Below are 22892 nucleotides of genomic sequence, written 5' to 3'. Positions count from 1 at the left end.
TCACCCCCTGCCCAGCGCTGGGCTGGGGGACCAGAGGCTGTGCCCCCTGCCCAGAGGGGCTTGACGGGGGTGGGGCTAGCCTGGTCTGGGTCTCACCCAATGGGGGTGGAGCCGGCCAGGTCTGGGTCTCCTGCATTTCGAAATACGTGCGGGTGGTGGGCAGGGACTTAACTCTAGGTCCCGCAGCGTGCCCCGAACTCTCACACGAGAAAGATTTTATATACATTTTACTAATTTTCTTCCATCTCTGACACTTCTATTATAGAGAAAGGGCAAATAGCAATTAAAATATTTCTTCTAATTAGTTCCCTTTTAATGTGCACGAATTTCATGCACTGGGCCACTAGTTTAACATAAAAAATACACACCAACAAACACTTTAACAGAGGGATCCAAAAAAGGGGAAAACTCTAAGTAAAACATATGGATATTTTTGAGTATCAGCAAAGAAAAATTAATTCAGAAATATGAATAGATTTGTTAAGAAATTTCTTTGTCCAAATTTTTGTAATATTAGAGTAAACTGCTTCAAAATAGCCAATCCTGGCTATAGATAGCTCCTAAGAAGACTTATAGTGAAAAACAGTTATTAATTGAAGGCAATAAGAATTAAGAAATGATTTACTGTATTAATTATAATTGTATCATACCATCATATTCACTGATCCAGTCAAGCACAAATATGTATTATTATACTATAGATAACACACACAGTACCCAGCACTATAAAAAAACTTAAAACTCCAATAAAGTTAACTAAGATGAGCTTATGTCCAAGCATATGGTAAATGAGAGACAGTGTAGTTAATAAAAGCATTAGAATATAGTGGTTAAAGACAGAAACTTTGGAGCTGGACCATAGGTTCAAATTCCAATTCTTACTAGCTGGGTAACTATGGCAATTTATAATCTTTTCATGCTCCAGCTGTCTCAACTAAAGATAGAAGGAATAACATTACCTAGTTCATAAATATAAAGCACTTAGAACAGTACACGATACATAATAAGCACTCAACTTATACTTTAACTTTATATAGGCTATGTGAAAAAGAGCACAGGTTTTGGAACAGATGGGGAAAAAATCATCCCAATCCCACCAAACAGAAAGATCACCATCACTACTGGATGAAAATCTATGAGATAACTCTTTCTAGATAGAAAAAGCAAACTTTAATTTTAACTTTTAGTTTTCTCTAACGTACAAAGTTAGTGATATGTTTAAAAATAAACCTTGATCCCACTCAACAAATCCTATCTAATAAAAGAGTAATATGCAAATTGACTGCACCTCCGCTACACCCACAAGCCATGCCCACCAGCCAATCAGGAGCGAGTACGCAAATTAACCCAACCAAGATGGCTGCAGCCACGGAGAGAGCAGGAGGCTTGAGTTGCCCCCGGCGATTGAGGAAGCCAAGCTTTCCGCCCGCTCTGGCCTGCTTGGCCTCCGCTTAAGGCTACAAAGTTTCAATTATAGAAGATAAATCAATCCCAACAAAAATGGCAGCAGCCACAGAGCTGGAGAGAGCAGGAGGCTTGAGTTGCCCCTGGCGATGGAGGAAACCAAGCTTTCGCAGCCCTGGGCTGCCTTGGTCTCCGCTTAATGCTACAAAGTTTCAATTATAGAAGATAAATAAATCCCAGATAACAGGGACTCTGCTTGGGTAGCCAGGGGGCGTGGCCGCCTGCAAACCACCACAGGCCCCTCACCCAGGCCACCCCACGCCCCAAGGGAACCGCCACCCTGATCTGGGACATACTTCAGGGCAAACCAGCCAGCCCCCACCCATGCATCAGGCCTCTATCCTATCTAATCCTACCTAATAAAAGAATAATATGCAAATTGACAGTCACTCCAACACACAACATGGCTGCCACAAGATGGCCAGCAGGGGAGGTCAGTTGTGGGCGATCAGGCCAGCAGGGGAGGGCAGTTGGGGGTGATCAAGCCTGCAGGGAAGGGCAGTTAGGGGTGACCAGGCCGGCAGAGGAGGGAAGTTGGGGGCAACCAGGCCTGCAGAGAAGGGTAGTTGTGAGGGACGCAGCCCTGCAGGGGAGAGCAGTTAGGGGCAAACAGGCTGGCAGGGGAGCAGTTAGGCATCTATCAGGCTGGCAGGGGAGTGGTTAGGGGGTGATCAGGCTGGCAGGCAGAAGCAGTTAGGGGCAATCAGGAAGGCAGGCAGGTGAGCAGTTGGGAGCCAACAGTCCTGGATTGTGAGAGGGATGTCCGACTGCCTGTTTAGGCCCAATCCCGGCAGTCGGACATCCCTCAAGGGGTCCCAGATTGGAGAGGGTGCAGGCTGGGCTGAGGGACACCCGCCCCGGGCATGAATTTCGTGCAATGGGCCTCTAGTCTATCCTATCAAATAAAAGAGCAATATGCAAATTGACCGTACCTCTGCTAACCCCTCAAGCCACGCCCACCAACCAATCAGGAGCAAGTATGCAAATTAACCCAACCAAGATGGCTGTGGCCACAGAGAGAGCAGGAGGCTTGGGTTTCCCGGCAATGGAAGAAGCCAAGCTTTCCGCCTGCCCTGGCTGGCCGAGGCCTCCGCTCAAGGCTACAAAGTTTCAAGTATAGAAGATAAATAAATCCCAGAAACCAGGGCCTCTGCTTGGGTTGCTGGGGGGCGTGGCCAGCCTGCAAACCATCACAGGCCCATCACCCAGTCCACCCCATGCCCCAAGGTAACCCCCACCCTGATCCGGACAACCTTCAGGGCAAACTGGCTGGCCCCCAACCGTGCACCATGCCTCTATCCTATCTAATAAAAGAGTAATATGCAAATTAACTGTCACTCCAACACACAAGATGGCTGTCCCCATGTGGTCAAAGATCCTGCCCCCATGTGGACACAAGATGGCCACCACAAGATGGCCAGCAGGGGAGGGCAGTTGGGAAGGATGAGGTCTGCAAGGGAGGGCAGTTGTGGGTGATCAGGCCAGCAGGGGAGGGCATTTGGGAGGGACCAAGCCTGCAGGGGAGGGCAGTTGGGGGGACCTAGGCCTGCAGGGGAGAGCAGTTAGAGGGACCAGGCCTGCAGGGGAGGGCAGTTAGGGGTGACCAGGCCTGCAGGGGAAGGCAGTTAGGGGCAAAGTGGCTGGCAGGGGAACAGTTAGGCATCAATCAGGCTGGCAGGGGAGTGGTTAGGGGATGATCAGGCTGGCAGGCAGAAGCGGTTAGGGGTAATCAGGAAGGCAGGCAGGCGAGCAGTTGGGAGCCAGCAGTCCTGGATTGATCCAGTAGGGATCTGGCCTAAACGGGCAGTCAGACATTCCTCAAGGGTTCCCAGGTTGGAGAGGGTGCAGGCTGGGCTGAGGGACACACACTCCTGTGCATGAATTTTGTGCACCGGGCCTCTAGTATATATATAAAAGGCTAATAAGCAAAGTGTCCCTTTGGGAGTTTGATCGCTTACTATGACATGCGCTGACTACCAAGGGGCGGCGTGGAATGAAGGAAGGCTCCAGCTTGGCAGCTGGGGAAGGAAGGCCCCAGCCGGCAGTGGGAAATCCTTGATCAGTCCTGGTCGCTGGCCAGACCTAGGAACCCTACCCGTGCATGAATTTTGTGCACCAGGCCTCTAGTATTTAATATTTTAAAAAGACCTTACGTTAGGTGTCAGAGATACAAGAACAACCATCACCAAAACAACAGATAGCAACACAGCTGACACAATACTATGTGGCAAAAACTTAACTAAGCATTTTACATGCATCATCTCAGATAAGGCTCCCAATCTTCTATAATAATAAAAGCGTAATATGCTAATTAGACTGGACGTTCTTCTGGACGACCTTCTGGACAAAGCCAGGACTGCGAGGGAAGCCCAGGTCCTGGGTGCCGGAGGGAAGCCGGTGCTGGCAGCTGGGGAAAGGAAGGCCTACTTTTGCACGAATTTCATGCATGGGACCAGTAGTAAACTCTATAAGATGTATCATCATCACCATCATCTATTGTTATTCCCATTTCATAATTGAAAAAACAGATTCACTCAGTTCTACCCCTGTATTTGGAATACAGTGTTCATTATTTCTCTTCTGTCACCTAAAAAATAAAATCTATGTTACAGATATTCTATTTTGCTATTTTGTGAGCTGTAACATAAACTGGAAAAGAAAAGGACAGTGGGTCCAATGCTAACACAGCATTATAATTTGAATATAAAGAAGTTTGGACTCATCCCTACCTTCAAGCCTCTTCCCAAAGAACAGTTAGCAGTCAAGAGTGTGCCTCACGAATTCAATTGAGTCTTTAATTAGGACAGGAGTCAGCAAACTAAAACTGTTGAATCAGATTTGTCCCCCCTTCTATGACTATTTTTATATGATTGGGGAACAAGGAATGGTTTTTACATTTTTAAATAGCTGGAGAAAATATCAAAAGACTAATATTTTGTGATACATGAAAATTATAAGTTAAAAATGTTCATAAATGTTTTATTGGAATATAACCACACTCATTGATTGATGTATTGTCTGTGGCTGCTTTCGCACTATAGCAGCAAAGCTGAGACACAGACCTTATGGTCCGCAAAGCCTAAAATATTTACTATCTGGCCTGTTATAGAAAAAGTTTGATGACACTTGAATTAGTGTAACTCCACTTTGATCCATCTTATTTATTGTTCTTCCCCATGGAAGTTCTTTTGAAGAAAGGATTCTACTGCCTTAAAAACAAATTTTTTTTAAACTATGTAAACTTTTCAAAAGGTCATCCAAATGAACTAGCATTCTTGTTCTTTTGCCACTCTGATGGTTCACAATTCAGTTTGAAAACACAGATTGAGTAATTCAAGGCAATATTTGAAGATCTACTATGGGTGATCCAAACTGAGTAAGAATGCTTAGCTGATGTGCAGAATATATAGTATTAATGTAAATAATGTAATTTTAATGAAAAATGCTTTTTTTCCAAAATGGGGAAAAAGAAGGAATTAAGAAGAGTGGATTGTTTCACATTTTTGCAAATTTAACTGTCTGGTTTAATAGGAGATAGCTGGATTCTTATATTTGTTTCTGCATTCAATTTGCTGCAATTTATTGTTTTGGATGAAGTATTTAAAGAAAATCACACTTTAAACAGATGTATAGTTGGAAAGGGAATAGTGTTTTAAGTCTTTTCTGATAATAGTATTATCAAAGAATAGCCATATTGATGAGTTTTTCATACTCTGTACATGCACAAGAAAGTAAAAGTGAAAAAGGCAGATAATGTCTTGGTATTAAAACCTGATTGCCCAGTATAAAGTAACTTATTTTTAGTTTTTCTTTTACAACAGCAAGGTGAGGCTCCCTAATGTAACAGCCCTCATTCATATATTTGAAGGTTTGGGGCTATTAGGCTTATAGACTAATACACAGACATTTCTATGTATCACATAGTGAGCATTCTTATTATAGATTGATGGCAGCTTTAGAAGGGATTTTGTGTGTGTGCGGAGGGTAAGGCAGAGTAGGTGGTGATAGGTAATTTTCTCTTTTATAACTTTTCTCCCTTGGTTCAAGCAAAATAGAACCACAAATGTTTCAGTTAAGCTGTTTTCTTGAAGAGAAATCATCAGCACTGAACTCAAAGTATAATTCTGTAGTATTGGAGAATGTTACTTCTGCCAAAAGAAATATGAGAAACCCCAGACACAGCATGTGGGAGCTTCTCCTCAGGAAATCCTTGTGGTTAACGATTCCTGTAAATTTCAGCTGACAGAAAACACACATCATAGTACCAGAAAAATTTTGCTAAATGAATGATAGCCAAGAGTTTTTTGGTTGTGCTAAGATTGTTCTGATGGTTGAAACATATTCTTGTAAGAAAAAATAAACAAAAATAGGAAAACCCCAACATTTTTGCTGAACAAGCATTTCAAGGAAATGACTCATTTAAATCCTAGACTACTTATACTTCTGCACCTCCTCCCCCATTAAACATAACAGACCCCACTCTAATGATATATAAAGTCTGAAGCACTCTAATACATTGTTTATTTTCTGCATGATTTATGGTGCATTCTGCAGAAGTGCCAATACCTTTATTGCTGGTTTGCATTTAAGAAGGAAGATTCCTGGCCAGCATAACTCAGTGGTTTAGCGTCAACCTATGAACCAGGAGGTCATGGTTCAATTCTCATGCAGGCTTGATCCCCAGAAAGGCCAGTGCAGAAGGCAGCCAATCCATGATTCTCTCTCATCATTGATGTTTCTGTCTCTCTCCCTTTCCCTCCTCTCTGATGAAAAAAAAAAAAAAGAAAGAAGAAAAAAAGCCCTAGCTGGTATCGCTGAGTGAATAGAACCTCGGCCTGCAGACTGAAGGGTCCTGGGTTCGATTCGGTCAAGGGCACATACCTTCATTGAAAGTTTGATCCTCAGCCCTTCCACTCTCTGTCTCCGCCTCCCTCCCACTCTCTCTAAAAGTCAATGGAAAAATATCCTCAAGTGAGGAGTAACAAAAAAAAAAAAGGAAGATTAGTGTAGAAATGGAAATGAAGGGTGAGGGATAAATGCTTTTATTATTAGGCTTTCTTCTAAACTGCTTTAAACCCTCACAGATAGAACAAGTTGTAATCTTTCAGTTCTAGCCAAAAGAGAGAACAGGCCAAACATGGAAGAATTAGGTAGCCTATTCTATAATAGACATTAACTGAACATCCTCTCTGTGCAAGGTAATATCTAGGCACAGGGGAGAAAACAAAACAGGTGAGGTCCTTGTTAAAAAGTTTCATTCTAGCCCTGACGGGTTTGGCTCAGTGGATAGAGCGTCGGCCTTTGGACTCAAGGGTCCCAGGTTCGATTCTGGTCAAGGGCATGTACCTTGGTTGCAGGCACATCCCCAGTAGGGAGTGTGCAGGAGGTAGCTGATCGATGTTTCTAACTCTCTATCCCTCTCCCTACCTCTCTGTAAAAAATCAGTAAGATATATTAAAAAAAAAAGTTTCATTCTATGATACTTCTGATAAGACCATGGTATACTGGCTTTCAACAGTACCAAGGAAAATACCGAGTGGTCTGGTACTTTTCAGGTAGGCCACTATGTTTTAGGAAAATCCTGTCTTAATCTCAGGGCTGTATACCCTTTTAGAAAAGCAAATGTAGTCTGTAACAACTACTGGACAAATTCTGATTCTGGTTCCTCACAAAGTATCTGCTCAGTCTTCCAGATGTCAATGACTCAGTGCTAACAGCATTCCACTGGCTAGAAAAAAGGAAACTTAAATGACAATCTTCATTTGTTCATTTATCACTAATCAAATATTTATTGAGCACCTGTTATAAGTCAGGCACCAGAGTTATAGTAGTTTTCTGCCATTGACTTCTCTCTGGGGATGCTCAAGAAAAAGTTAACTTTTTCCCTAGTTGTAAAAGGAAACTAAGGGGGAATAAGGACACATATGTAATACCTTAATCAATAATGAAATTAAAAAAAAAAGAAAGAGAGAGAGAAAAAGAAAAAGGAAACTAAGTTCAACTGCTCAGATTTTTTTAGTTTTATTTTTGAGTTAAAAATGCAAACAGTACAGCCCTAGCTGGTTTGGCTCAGTGGATGGAGTGTCGGCCTGGGGACTAAAGGGTCCCGGGTTTGATTCCAGTCAAGGGCACATGCCTGGGTTGCAGGCTCAATCCCCAATAGGGAGTATGCAGGAGGCAGCCGATCAATGATTCTCTCTCATTATTGATGTTTCTATCTCTCTCTCCCTCTCCCTTCTCTGAAATCAATAAAAAAATATTTTTAAAAAATGCAAACAGTACAAAAAGATATAAAATGTGAAATAACTTTCTTTATCCTACCTCTGACCCCTACTCACTCTCTCCAAATGTAATAAACATTCTTTAGTTTGTGAACCGCTTTCTCCACCCCAATTTAGTGCCCATTTATGATTGAAAGTGGTTGGCAATGGAGGGACCAAGATGATTCCTAGATTTCTGGTTTGAACAATTAGGTGGTGCTATTTACTAAAATATAAAATAATGGCAGAGCAACAAATCTGAAGAGGAAGGTGATGAGTTAGAGGTACCTGTGAGATATTCAAATGTGAATAACTTGGACCTAATGTATCTGAACCTAAAGATTCTGGAGATCAGCCTAGTTTGAATGTATAGATTTGAGTTTTTAGCAAACAGGTATGGTGACAAATCAATATGGTAGCAAATAGCTATGGAAATCTGGAGTAGATGAGCTCAGTTAGAGATAATACATAGTGTGAGAAGACGAGAAGGCCCTGAAAGAGATCAGTATTTTGGAAAAGAGTAGTGAAAAGCTGGGAAATAATAAGAGTAACAGTAAAAATAGTTAACATTTGTTGAGTTGCTTATATGCTTAGGCATTAGTTAAGCATGTTTTATAAAACCCAATTTACTCCTAACAACAAACTTCTGAATACCACTATTCATATTTTAGAAAGAAATTGAGGCATATGGAGGTTAAATAACTTGTCCAATGTTACACAGAAGAATGTGAAGCTAACTGGTCTGAGTCCAAAGCCCACACCCTTAACCAAAACACAAAATTGCCTCTTTGAGGAAAAAGGAGATCAGAAGGAACAACCAAGTCTTCTCTCTCAAGTTCATCTTGCTGTTTTAAAATGTAGGTTATTATTCAGGTGTGGTGAGGCCAACAGATTAGGAGACAACTGCCATTGAAAAGATAGTTTGTTACACTCATAGATCCTCAGAAGCGGGCAGGCCATGCTGGAGGGGAGGGCACTATGGGCAGCACCAGGTTGTTCTCATCTCAAATTATCCCCCTTTCACTGGTGGCTTTAGTCCAGTGATTCTCAACCTCTCTAATGCCGTGACCCTTTAATACAATTCCTCATGTTGTGGTGACCCCCAACCATAAAATTATTTTCGTTGCTACTTCATAACTGTAATTTTGCTACTGTTATGAATCGTAATGTAAATATCTGTGTTTTCCGATGGTCTTAGGCGACCCTGCTAGCAGTTCTCAACCTGTGGGTCACTGCTGTAGAGCCTAAGACCATCGGAAAACCCAGTTATTTACATTACGATTTATTAACAGTAGCAAAATTACAGTTATGAAGTAGCAACGAAAATAATTTTATGGTTGGGGGTCACCACAACATGAGGAATTGTATTAAAGGGTCACGGAATTAGGAAGGTTGAGAACCACTGCTTTAGTCCCTTCAATCTAGAAACACAAATCTTGAATCCCCCCTCCCCCTGCCCCACCCCGCCAATGAATATATTTTGAAGAGTGGCAACTCCTCCAAACCTTCATAGAACTGGTATTCTTATGATCTACAGGCTCCATGATTTTTCTGTTGACTCATTCTTAAGAGAGTTCTATATTTATTAGACTAGGGTTAACAAAGTAACAATTGGGAATAATTCAGGCAGAAACCAGAGGGAAATTTTCAGGTATAAAATGCAAAGAAGAATAATAATCAAAAGGCAGATCAATTTAGAAATCTAGTTACCAACGGTGAAAGAGCCATATAGCAGGCATTAATATGAACAAGATCACAAACAAAATAAAGCAAGTATTCCAGTGATCCAGTTTCCCACAGGCTATGGGGTTCATAAGTAGTGGGCACCTGGAAATGGCTCTTGACCTGCTCCCCCATCTGCAGCAGAGTTTACCTCTGGTTTAGAGATGCCAACAAAGGCTGCTAATTCTGTTTGATACTACCCAGATGCAATTTTTTTCTCACAGGAGGGTATCAGTATAGGTTCTCATCTGTTTGGTTAACTCCTTCCTCACCAAATCTTCCCCAAACCAACAGCAGCAGTGAACGTGTACTGATTAGCCATACTGTGTCAGGCACTGTTCTAAGCATTTTTAAAGACTAACTCATCTCATCTTTGCAATAACCTTATGAGCCAGAACTCATTTAAGATAAGAGGAAACTAAGGCAAGCATAGAATGACCAAGTAACTGGGCCTCGGACACGTCATAAATGATAGAGCCAGGATTGGAACCTAGGCAGCTGAGCAAGAGCCAAATCTGTTATTTTCTCTGCTACATGGCAAATAACTTAGAGTAAATAAGTTCATTAACTTAGTCTAATATAGTATTTTTTATAATTTGTATATTTTTAAAACTAGAAGCTGGACTTGTAATTTTAAAATTATTTAACAGATTAAGTTAGAAAATTCACAATAGGTCAACATATGTCTTCTGATAGCTACATTAATTCCCAGTCATTTATGTTTCAGATGACCTATAATCCATATGTATTTGCCTCAGATTACACAAGCCTAGAAATTAGCTGGAAAAGAATCTTGGGACTATAAAGGGTATAAATAGGCAGTTCAAAGGAAAAAAAACAAACATACAAATGAAAACATGTTGGATTTTACCCTTGATTGAAGACGTGAAAATTAAAGATAATTTTATCTGGTAGTTGGCAATAATTAAGAAGTTTGATTATAGCCCTAACCGGTTTGGCTCTGTGGATAGAGCATCGGCCTGTGGACTGAAGGGTCCCAAGTTCGATTCCGGACAAGGGCATGTACCTTGGTTGCAGGCACGTCCCCAGTGGGGAGTGTGCAAGAGGCAGCTGAATCGATGTTTCTCACTCTCTATCCCACTCCTTTCCTCTCTGTAAAAAATCAATAAAATATAAAAAAAAAAAAGAAGTTTGATTATATTTAATGTTGTCAAGGGTATGAGGAAATAGATACTTTATACACTATTAGTGGGAATATATCTATGAAAACAGAAACGTATGCATCTACTGACCTAGCAATTCTACTATGCATTTGTTCTTTGGGTATAACTATAGAAGTCAGCTAAGTGTACATATGAGAATACTGACTACTATAGTCATTTAAGAACCCATTTACAAAAAAAAGAAAAAAAAGAACCCATTTACATTTTAAAAAGTCAAATTATACATTTCTATGTGTATTAGACATATATCTGCATATATGTATATATGAATATAATTATACTGAAAATGATCTGGAAGAAAACTGATTACAGTAGTTACTTGAGGAGAAAAGTGGAAGTAATTGGGGAAGGAAAGGGGGGTTAAGGGAGGGCTGATGCTTTCCCTGTATTTGACTTTTTTACAATGAGAATATATTCATGTTATTTATGTGGAAAAAGGTGCCCAGTATAAGGCCTGATCTTAAAAAAAAGGTGTTGAATTGTTAGTTTAGCAAATTAATTAGAATGGTCCTGTGTACTTTTCTATTTCAAAACTAATGAACTCCCTAGCCAGGCAGCTCAGTTGGTTAGAGCAGTGGTCGGCAAACTGCCGCTCGCGAGCCGCGGTTTGCCGCTCTGTTGACTAGTAAGTTTGCTAGGTTTGACACTGGGTTAGAGTGTTGTCCTGATATGCCAAAGTTTCGGGTTCAAGCCCTGGTCAGAGCACATATGAAAATCAACCAATGAATGCATAAATGAGTGGAACAACAAATCTCTCTCTCTCATTTAAAAAACCCCACACTCACTAATGATCTACTCAACTATTACGCAGTTCCTTGATTTAAAATGTATATTAAAGCCATACTATTAGGTCTCAAAAAATGCTAACTATTGTCAGATGCCAGATGATATTTGATCTCTGCAAGTGTATATTAAACACAAAAAGCAATAGAAACTAGAGATAGCTACTAACTGAAGGTGGAAGGCAGGAAACATTGGCACAGAAACCTGAAATTGTAGAATTTTGTTAATGAAGACTTCACACCTACAAATCTGTGCTTATTTAGAAGCCTTTGATTGTCATGCTTGTTAACAGAATTTATCAAATTACTTAGTTAACTTTTCTTTAAATATTTGTATAAATTTTTAATTCCTTCAGAAAAAAGTACTGTACTTTAAGTTATATATTTTTAAAGTTTCCACTATTCCAATAGAACTTCTAAAATATTTTTTATTCAAAACAAAATATTTAAGGAAAAAGATATCTGTAATTAATTAGTAATTAGATTTGATAAGGAATATTTGCCTGGAAACATTTATTAGCTACCAAAAATATTTTCTCTTTAGCTATAGCTTAAAGCTACAGATCTAAATGCAATTATCACATATAGAACATCATTAAAAATATGACTGAAAAGGATGAACTCCTGTTGTCAATTGGTATTATTTTCTTATTTCTTTCCAGGCTAATTGCAGAACATCAGAAAATAAGCTGATGAGGAAGACTGTCATTACCAAGTTATACAAGGTAGCTATTTTCTCTATTTTTAAGGAAGAAGCTTTTAATATATACCAGTAAAGAGCTAAAACTGTCATAATTAACAAAATCCTACAAAGGAAAATAAATTTCCCCATTACTATTAATGACATCGCCAATATGCTGTTTCTATGTATTTTTCACTTCTCTTTAATCAGTATACAATCATAAAGTATAATTTGAAAGCAACCACTTATTGTCTTCCACCTTCCCCACCTTAAACCTTAATATAATAAAAATAGTACCTTGCAACGTACAAGATATTACAAAATAATAGGAAACACTTTTTGTAGCCTACCCATATCAACATAACTTCTAAATTATTATTCCAAAAGCCCCAAATCCAAGAGTTAATTTGAATGTTCCTCAATATCAGCAAAACAAAATGTAATCATAGAATTAAAAAAGATTAAGTAGGCTAAAAGGGTCCATAAAAATTAGTCCAACTAATTAAAGTACTCACAGACAGCATAGTTCTAATTTCTCCAATTGACCTAGATGAAAAATTTACTGCCTCTTGCCCATGTTCTTTGATCCGTACACGTCTTTCTTTGATGGTTCCCACTTGTTTCTCCAGAACTATACTAGAAAATGGCCACTGAACTGGAGGGCGTGTCTTCATCATTACTAAGCATTTTCCTATCAGAAGCAGCTTTTTGAAAAACCTGAACATTTTCTTCAGTGCCATTCAGTATTACTCAGTAACTGCAGAAGTAATAGGGAGAGTGGGTTTAAAAAAAATAATGCCTTTAAGAGGATATGCTTAACATTTGTGTTTACGTAAAAGTTTTTGAAAACCAGGAGCAGGTATGACATATAAATTCATAAGTTTTCCTGACTACAGGCTTCTGATATTTCCAACAGAAATGCACCCCATCCAATTAATTTTATATAGAATGTTATAAACAAAATGTTAAAAAAGTAATTAAAATTTTTCTATATAATAATACAAATGTACTTAATTATAATATATAGTCCAAAACAAAATAAATTGGAAGATGAAGAGATGCAAAGGGAGAAAGTTGATTTACACAATAGATTATACACTCAACTGACTAAAAATAAAGAACAGCAGTGACTTGGTCTTAACTAAGGGAATAGAAGATAGCAGTAATGGACTGAGCTCTCCCTACCAATATCTGGTTAATCAACTGGCATATATTGGGCACTTACTGAATGCAGAGCAAAAGCAAGGTGAGAAATTAAATCTACCATTTTTAAGTGCTTCAGAAAAAAAAAAAAAAAATAGAGCCAGGTCAGACACATTGGCAAAATGTTGGGTGTGAGAAGAGCATGTAATAAACATTAAAATGAGGTTTAGATATTAGTAGATCACATCGAACCTTCTTTTCTTTTTTCTTTATCCCTAATAATAATGTGGAGACAGAATTTGTGATTCTGTTAAGAGATAAAAGGGAGAATCTGTAAGGAAAAGTAAAAATACAAAACAGACAGGGCAAAGTAGATGTACACTGAAGTAAGAAATCCACTTTAATAAAGGTGTTAACGACATATTAATGGTTATGAATTAATCAGCAAAATCCCAACAATAAACTATAGGTAGCCAGATTCAGTCAGCTAAAATATTACAATGTGGCCCTAGCTGGTTTGGATCGGTGGATAGAGCGTCAGCCTTCGGACTGAGGGGTCCCAGGTTCGATTCCAGTCAAGGGCACATGCCCAGGTTGTGGGCCCAACCCCCAACATGGGCCCGATCCCCAATGGGGCGTGTGGGAGGTGGCCGATCGATGATTCTCTCTCATCAGTGATGTTTCTATCTATCTCCTTCTCCTTCCTCTCTGAAATCAATAAAAAATATATATTAAAAAAAATAAAAAATTACAATGTGCATTTAAAAATAAAGGGTGTCGCCGAAACCAGTTTGGCTCAGTGGATAGAGCGTCGGCCTGTGGACTGAAGGGTCCCGGGTTCGATTCCGGTCGGGGGCATGTACCTTGGTTGCGGGCACATCCCCAATGGGAGGTGTGCAGGAGGCAGCTGATCGATGTTTCTCTCTCATCGATGTTTCTAGCTCTCTATCCCTCTCCCTTCCTCTCTGTAAAATATCAATAAAATATATTTAAAAAAAAAAAAAAAAAAAAAAAAGGATGTCCTCAAGTTCAGTAGTCAAAACTACTGAACATTTTGATCTGCTGTAGTGGGAATAACAACAGGTCTCAATCTATAATATTAAAAGGATAATATGCTAATTAGACCAGACGTCTTCCGGACTTCCTTCCTGATGAAGCCAGGGCCAGGGGGGAAGCCAGCCCAGGTCCCGGGTGCCTGCTGGTGGCTGAAGGAGGGAAGCCCAGGTCCTGGGTGCTGGAGGGAAGCCGGTGCCGGCAGCCGGGGGAAGGAAGGCCTACTCTTGCACAAATTTTTGTGTATCGGGACTCTAGTAGCTATATAAGCAATAATCTAAAAATCCAGAGGCAATGAAGTCAGTACACTGTCTAACACTGCTGCTGTGGAGTACATTGAGCTTTGGGCCTTTTCTCCTAAATCCTTATGCCATGATTTGCTTCTGGAAACACGGGGAACAAACCCCTGGTACAGAACCAGGTAACTAAAATTGAGGCAGGGTGTCTGATCTAAACAAAGACTGTAAATGAGCAGAATTTATCCCTGTATTTCCTAATTAATGGAAGCCCCTAAGGGCCTACTCTAACTCAACTTACCAGATGTGAAAATAATTTCATACTAAATAATGATCTGGTATAACTCCTTCATATAAGAAATGGGAAGCTAGCTTTAAATAAGTTAAATGATTCATTCAAGATACCCTTACTAATTAATGCCTTTCCACAAGGCTTTTAAAAAATGAGTTTTTATATCTATATATATATAAAAGCCTAAGCGACCATTTGACCATTATCTATGACACACACTGACCACTAGGGGGCAGACGCTCAATGCACAGGCATGGAACAGACTGATGAATCTCAGAGGAAAGTGGGGAGGGCAGGAAGAGATTAACCAAATTACATGCATACTAGAGGCCCGGTGCACGGATTCACGCACCAGTGAGATCCCTTGGTCTGGCCCGCGGGGATCGGGCTGAAACTGGCAGTCTGACATTCCCCTAGGAGTCCTGGATTGCGAGAGGGCGCAGGCCAGGCTAGGGGACCCCATCAGTGCACGAATCTGTGCACCAGGCCTCTAGTAACTACATAAGAGAGCAAGATAAAATGTTAAAATCTAAACTGGAACTCTGAAGATATGTGAAGATGCCAAAATGAAAGAAACAACATGACCCAGACAAAAAAAAGTGAAGACTTGTTTCTCAAGAATATTTTTAATAATTCATGTTATAAAACAAATTTTTATGAGATCAATCAAAGGACTTGTATGCATGCATATAAACATAACCAATGGACACAGACAACAGGGGGTGAGGGCATGAGCGGGGGTGGAGGATGGGGGGGCAATGGGGGGATAAGGGCACATATGTAATACCTTACCAATAAAGAAAGAAAGAAAAAAAAAGAAATAGCATAGGCTGAGTATCACTCCCTCCCCACTGCCAAAATGGAATGCAGCTGGAAAAAAAAAAAAAGAATTATACAGGGGCCAAAAAAAAACCCAAAAAACAAAACACACAAATAAACAACAACAAATTTATGTTTGCATATCTGGTGATAAACAACTTTGGTCTTAATGGTCAATCTTTTATGTCAATATGGCTAAGATTTAATAATTCCATTAACAAATATTCTATTACAGATAGTGATAAAAGTATGAATTTTGCTATGCTCCCAATCTCAGTTACAATTCAGAAGATTATTTTATACTAGAGGCCCAGTGCATGAATTTGTGCACGGGTGAGGTCCCTCAGCCTGGCCTTTGGGGCCATTTCACTCAGTCCCGATCGGGGCCATCAGGGCCAGCTGGCCGGGGGGAGGGACCGCAGGAGGTTTGCCAGCCACAGGAGGTTGGCTGTGGGAGCTCACTGACCACCAGGGGGCAGCTCCTACATTGAGTGTGTGCCCTCTGGTGGTCAGTGCACATCATAGCTACAAGCCAGTCATCACGTTGTCAGTCATAACTGTCACTTAGGCTGTTATATATATATATCCTCCTATAGAATAAAGATGTAATATGCAAATGGTCATTACTGGATCACAGATCAGCAGGAGGGTGGGGCAGCGAGCTACAAGCAGGCGGCAGAGAGCTATAGGAGGGGGCAGGGCAGCAAGCTATGAGGGGGGAGGAAGGGGGGTGGAGGGAGCTATAGGAGGGCGGGGCAGCGGGTGGAGAGCTAATGGAGGGCGGCAGCGAGCTACTGACAACTACTGGTGCATGGATTATGTGCAGGGCTACTAGTAGATAGATAATACAACTGTAGAGCTTCATGTACTATAGGAAACTGAAGATACATTTTAAGGAAAAATAGAATGATATAATAATATCTTACATTTTATATGTATAATTATTCCAGAGAACAAGTAAGCTCCAATATCAAAATAGCTACTGTCAATATACACAGTCATGCAAGTAGAAAAGAATCTACATATGATACTCATAAAAAACACCTTAATGTTCTTTACAGAGGTATAACTTTTAAAAATACAAAGAAAGGCCTGGCCAGTGTGGCTCTGTGGTTGAGCATCTATGAACCAGGAGGTCACGGTTCGATTCCCAGTCAGGGCACATGCCCAGGTTGCAGGCTAGATCCCCAGTGTGGGGTGTGCAGGAGGCAGCAGATCAATGACTCTCTCATCATTACTGTTTCCATCTCTCTCTCCTTCTTCCTTCCTCTATGAAATCAAGAAAAATATATGTAAACAAGAAATACAAAGAAAAGAGCCCTGGCCAGGTATCTCAGTTGGTTAGAGTGTTGTCCCCATATACCAAGGTTGTGGGTTCGATCCACGGTCAGGGTACATACAAGAAGCAACCAATGAATGCACTGATAGGTGGTGCAAAGAATCAATGTTTCTCTCTCTCTTTCTCTTAATGTGGGAAATTACGTGGGAGCCATCTCACATTTATTTAATTGACTAGAGGCCCGATGCACGAAATTCGTGCATGGTGGGGGGGTGTCCCTCAGCCCACCCTGCACCCTCTACAATCTGGGAACCCTCGAGGGATGTCCAACTGCCTATTTAGGCCCAATCCGACTGGGAGGATCGGGCCTAAACGGGCAGTCGGACATCCCTCTCACAATCCAGGACTGCTGGCTCCCAACTGCTCACCTGCCTGCCTTTCTGATTGCCCCTAACTGCTTCTGCCTGCCAGCCTGATCACCCTCTAACCACTCCCCTGCCAGCCTGATTGATGCCTAACTGCTCCCCTGCCAGCCTCTTTGCCCCTAACTGCCCTCCCCTGCAGGCCTGGGTACACCCAACTGCCCTTCCCTGCAGGCCCAGTCGCCCCCAACTTCCCTCCTCTGCCGGCCTGGTCACCCCTAAATGCCCTCCCCTGCAGGCTTGATCGCCCTCAACTGCCCTCCCTTGCAGGCCTGGTCCCTCCCAACTGCCCTGATCACCCACAACTGTCCTCCCTTGCAGGCCTGGTCCTTCCTAACTGCCCTCCCTGGCAGCCATCTTGTGTCCACATGGAGGCAGCCATCTTTGACCACAGGGGGGCAGCCATCTTGTGTGTTGGAGTGACGGTCAATTTGCATATTATTCTTTTATTAGATATGATAAAGGCCTGGTGCACAGGTGGGGGCCAGCTGGTTTGCCCTGAAGGGTGTCCCGGATCAGGGTGGGGGTTCCCTTGGGGCGTGGGGCAGCCTGGGCGAGGGGCCTGTGGTGGTTTGCAGGCCGGCCACACCCCCCAGCACCCCAAGAGGAGGCCCTGGTATCTGGGATTTATTTATCTTCTATACTTGAAACTTTGTAGCCTTGAGCAGAGGCCTGGGCCAGCCAGGGCTGCGGAAGCTTGGCTTCCTCCATTGCCCGGGGCAACTCAAGCCTCCTGCTCTCTCCAGCTCCATGGCTGCTGCCATTTTTGTTGGGATTTATTTATCTTCTATAATTGAAACTTTGTAGCCTTGAGTGGAGGCCTCAGCTGGCCAGGGCAGGCAGAAAGCTTGGCTTCCTCCATTGCCGGGGAAACCCAAGCCTCCTGCTCTCTCTGTGGCCGCAGCCATCTTGGTTGGGTTAATTTGCATACTTGCTCCTAATTGGCTTGTGGGCGTGGCTTGTGGGCGTAGCGGAGGTACGGTCAATTTGCATATTACTCTTTTATTAGATAGGATATATTGCAGGGGGTTGGGGGGTAAGCTAAACCTGAACACATTGCCAACAAAGAGTTAACATTTCATAATTTACTGAGAAGTATGAAGGATGAATGAAAGAGATCAAGATAAGGGGGCAAAGATTAGCTTTCCCAGTCATCCAGTCATGAACAAAGGAAAACAGAATAGATTTCAACAAACACCAGAGTTCAACTACAGAAAATAGGGTGACCAAGGACAGAAATTTGAAAGAGTAAAAGTTCACCTGAGGACAATGTTCTCTCTATAATGAAGTTACAAAGAAACAGTCTAGATACACTACAAATAATGCAAAGAGGTCCTTCAGATGAAAAGTTCTTATTTTTAGGTACTTTTCCCTTCAGGAGTAGCAGGATTCAAGATAGGACAGCAGGATTCAAGATAGTAGTAGGATTCAAATAGGACAAACTTGTGAGCCAAACTTGCGAGCCGCAGTTTGCCGCTCTGTTGACTAATGAGTTTGCCGACCACTGGGATAGGGGCTTAATCACACAGAACAACAACAGCCTGTAATTATTGGAATCGAGAGTCTAGGTCAGTGGTCGGCAAACTCATTAGTCAACAGAGTGGCAAACCGTGGCTCGCGAGCCGCATGTGGCTCGTGAGCCGCAGTTTGCCGACCACTGAATAGGATAAATGACTCAAAGTTTCTGCAATTAATTTACAGTGAAAAAATCTGAAAGCTAGGAAAGAGAAACATCAGAACTTTAACACCTGTCTAAGGTGACTAGAGAATTCTTACTCTCAAACAGCTTAGAGATTACAATAACAGAATAAAATATTAATATTGGTATTTCAGTATTTATTTTGCTTAATACCCATGTTAAATATGGTGTCCATCATTTTTTTCCCCTAAACTTTGCCCTGTTGCTGTTCAGCCTAATAGGTCCAAATCTGAGGTTACACTGTCTTTCCCACTTCAGCCTCTTGGAGAAGACAGGCTCCAAGATAATGGAATTAACTGTGAAGGTATATTGGAAATCTAGCCCTGATGAAACGATGGTTTAGATTCTAGAGCAAGGACTGGGAATTAGACCTGGGAACCTCACTCTCCTCACTCTTCCTTCTCTTTCTTCATTCTTCTACTACACCATCCTTCAATGTACCTCTAGCCCTCCCAGACTAGGAGAACTCAAAAGTGACCTCTGGAAGAATACCAAAGACCAAAATTAGAAGAAAAAATAGGAAAGTTAACTAATAATACAGGAAATCGATACTGTGTAAAACAAGATATTTCAAAAGAGTTTTAAATAGGAAAAGAAAGTGGTTGGAATATTTTTCAAAACTTTGCTTGATTAAATATTTTTAATGCATATAATTCTGAGTCTTAAGATATAAATGAGTCTGATTCTGAAAACCATTAAAGTAATAATATTATACCAATTATACCAAAATTATTCCAGTTACATTTTCCTAGGGGAGGAGACCCTAGGTCCTATGATGGATATGGTGGCCTGATTTGTTCAACCTCTCTTCTACCTTTCTTCCTCCTAGTATGCCTCTTGTATTAAAGAAATGGAAAAGCTAAATGTGGCCATTTCTCTAATTATCTTGCAGCTAGATTCTAGATATATACTAGGCTCCTCTAATTAGGTATACTCATGAGAGTTTTGGAAGATGGGAAAAAAAGCAGAGGTTCACTTTTTGCTACTTTGGCTTTTTTTGACTATTAAAGCTGTGGAGGCAAAATGCTTCTAAAGCAGTATTCCAATAAGTATTCTTCAGCTTCCTGGTAATGCAGAGGCACTTGTGGTAGAAACAGTGGCTAGATTCTGAGTTCCAGTACTGCTGTATCAGCTTTGCAGGTTATTGCAAGGCAGATGTGATGATGGCTTCCTGATTCTTGGATTGTAGCTATGATCATGATCGTATGTTCTTGGCTTCATAAGCTTAACAATCTTGATCCTCTAAACCAGTGGTTCTCAACCTTTCTAATGCCGCGACCCTTTAATACAGTTCCTCATGTTGTGGTGACCCCCAACCATAAAATTATTTTCGTTGCTACTTCATAACTGTAATTTTGCTACTGTTAATGAATCGTAATGTAAATATCTGTGTTTTCCGATGGTCTTAGGCTGTCGCTGCTGTAGAGCCTAAGACCATCGGAAAACACAGATATTTACATTACGATTCCAAGACCATCGGAAAACTCAGATATTTACATTACGATTCCAAGACCATCGGAAAACTCAGATATTTACATTACGATTCCAAGACCATCGGAAAACACAGATATTTACATTACGATTCATTAACAGTAGCAAAATTACAGTTATGAAGTAGCAACGAAAATAATTTTATGGTTGAGGGTCACCACAACATGAGGAACTGTATTAAAGGGTCGCGGCATTATAAAGGTTGAGAACCACTGCTCTAAACCAAGCATGTCAAACTCAAAGGCTAAAATGAGCCAAATAAACAAGGTTTAAGTTTATGTGGGCCCCCAAAAAACAAAAGCTTCAATTTTCATAGAAATGTAGGTTTATTTCGATAGTGACGTGCTGAATACAAAGGGCTGAGATAAATGAATAATCGTTAACATAAAATAATAGAACATTTTAATAAAAATTATTATTTTTTTCTTGAACATTAACTTACCAGATACTGAATAACTGCATAAATTAATAAGTGTAATGCAAATAAACCTACTTTTCTTGTTCTTCGAAAGCGAAATATTTCCTGTTGCGCACACCAAACAAGTCAGTCCAAGACTAACGAAGTGGCAATTGGCTGCTAAAATATTCACTGCTAGTATTTGTGGAGAGAAATGGTATGCCTGTACGTAAGGGGCATAAGGGAAATGAATGCAACACAATTATAGTAATCAGTCATTAGTGAACGTTGTAGTTCGTTATTAATCATTATGTGTAACAGGATATTGTAAAACTTAAGTTACAAAATTTTTATTAAAATTTTTCTTACATACCATTATATTGGTTGGGCTGCAAAAATATTCGTTGTGGGCCACATGTGGCCCTTGGGCTGGGAGTTTGACATGCTAGCTCTAAACCTTCCAACAATATTCTAACCACTATTTCCCTGTATTAAATCTTTTGCTGTTTATAGTAGAGGGTTTCTGTTTCCTGCACTAGGATCTTTGGCTGATATAGTACTTGGTATCTAGTAGGGTTGATTTAACAGAAAGTGAAATATGCTGCACTGGCTTGGTAACTGAGTGGTGACTGGCAAGGAAACATATTGCAGGCTAAAAATCCAATGACCCACTATAGCCAAATGGCAAACTTTTTATAAAATTATTGCTACTGTATTGTAATGCCTTGGAAGACAGACCATGTCCCCAACAAGCTTTCAGCTCTGCAAAAGAAGGCTCTCCGCCTGTGGCCTGAAGTTCAAGCTGACTGAAAGGGGTGATGAGGGTGGGGAAATGGGATTCGCATGGCTGGACATGCCAAAAGGCAACAGAAAAGATGGCAGCCCTAGCCAGTTTGGCTCAGTGAATAGAGCATCAGCCCCTGGACTAAAGCCTGGGTTCAATTCCGGTCAAGGGTATGTACCTTGGTTTTGGGAGGCAACCATTCGATGCATCTCACATCAATGTTTCTTTCTCTGTGTCTCTCCCCCTCCCTTCCACTCTCTCTAAAAAAACAAACAAAACAAAAACAATAGAAAAAATATCCTTGGGTGGGAATTAACAAAATAAATAAATAAATAAACAAACATAAGTGAAATGATCTAATTAGTGTTATGAAACAAAAAACTACTAAGAATATGAGAAACTACTAAGAATATTTTATGCCAATAACTTTGAAAGCAATAAATAAGAAGCAATTTTCTGGAAAAAAATTAATAATAGTTAACATTTACTGCATACTTACATGTGAAGGCACTCATCTAGTACTTCACATATATTAAGTCATTTAATACTTACAACTGCTCATAAGTACGGTTATTTCTATTTAACATAGAAAAAACTGAAGAATAAAGAAGTTAAATAAACTCTTCAAAGTCGCATTAACTAATAAATATTGGAGCTAGGATTTCCTGTGCTGTACAGCCCGAGAGTCTATTCCTTTAACAACCATATTACATTGCCTTTCAGAGTAAAAATAACACACACTATTAAAATATGCCCCTAAATAGAAAACTGGAATTGAGCAACAACCATAAAAGAAATGGAGACCCTGGCCAGGTAGCTCAGTTGCTTAGAACGTTGTCCCAATAGGCCACCGTTGTCGGTTTGATCTCCAAGAAGAAACCAATGAGTGCATAAATAAGTGTAACAACAAATCAATGTCCCCCCCCCCCATTTCTCTGTCTAAATAAATAAGTAAATAAACAAACAAATAAATAAAAAGAAAATAAATTGAATCAGTAGACCAGCATCTCCCTATCCCCAGCAAAGGCCTATATAATTTAATGATCAATTTAGCTATATCTTCAAGGAACAGATAATTCCTAAAGGGTGGCAGAATATGCCACCCCAAAATACGCCATTTTGGCATATTATTTTGAACTGTAGGCACTTGAGAATAGCAAATGCAGGAAGAGTCTTTCCATGA

General features: G+C 40.6%; 1 protein-coding gene across 7 annotated transcripts in view; it reads right to left on the bottom strand.

Moving 5' to 3' along the window:
• The window catches only part of VEZT (vezatin, adherens junctions transmembrane protein), a 76776-nt gene that overhangs the window by 48613 nt on the left and 5271 nt on the right, over positions 1–22892 (bottom strand). The gene's annotated exons all lie outside the window — the stretch shown is intronic.

Source organism: Plecotus auritus, assembly GCF_963455305.1.
Source record: "Plecotus auritus genome assembly, chromosome: 3".
In the NCBI taxonomy this organism is placed as follows: domain Eukaryota; kingdom Metazoa; phylum Chordata; class Mammalia; order Chiroptera; family Vespertilionidae; genus Plecotus; species Plecotus auritus.
Note: the sequence above shows the minus strand (reverse complement) of the source record. Positions and strands in the feature narration are given on the sequence as shown.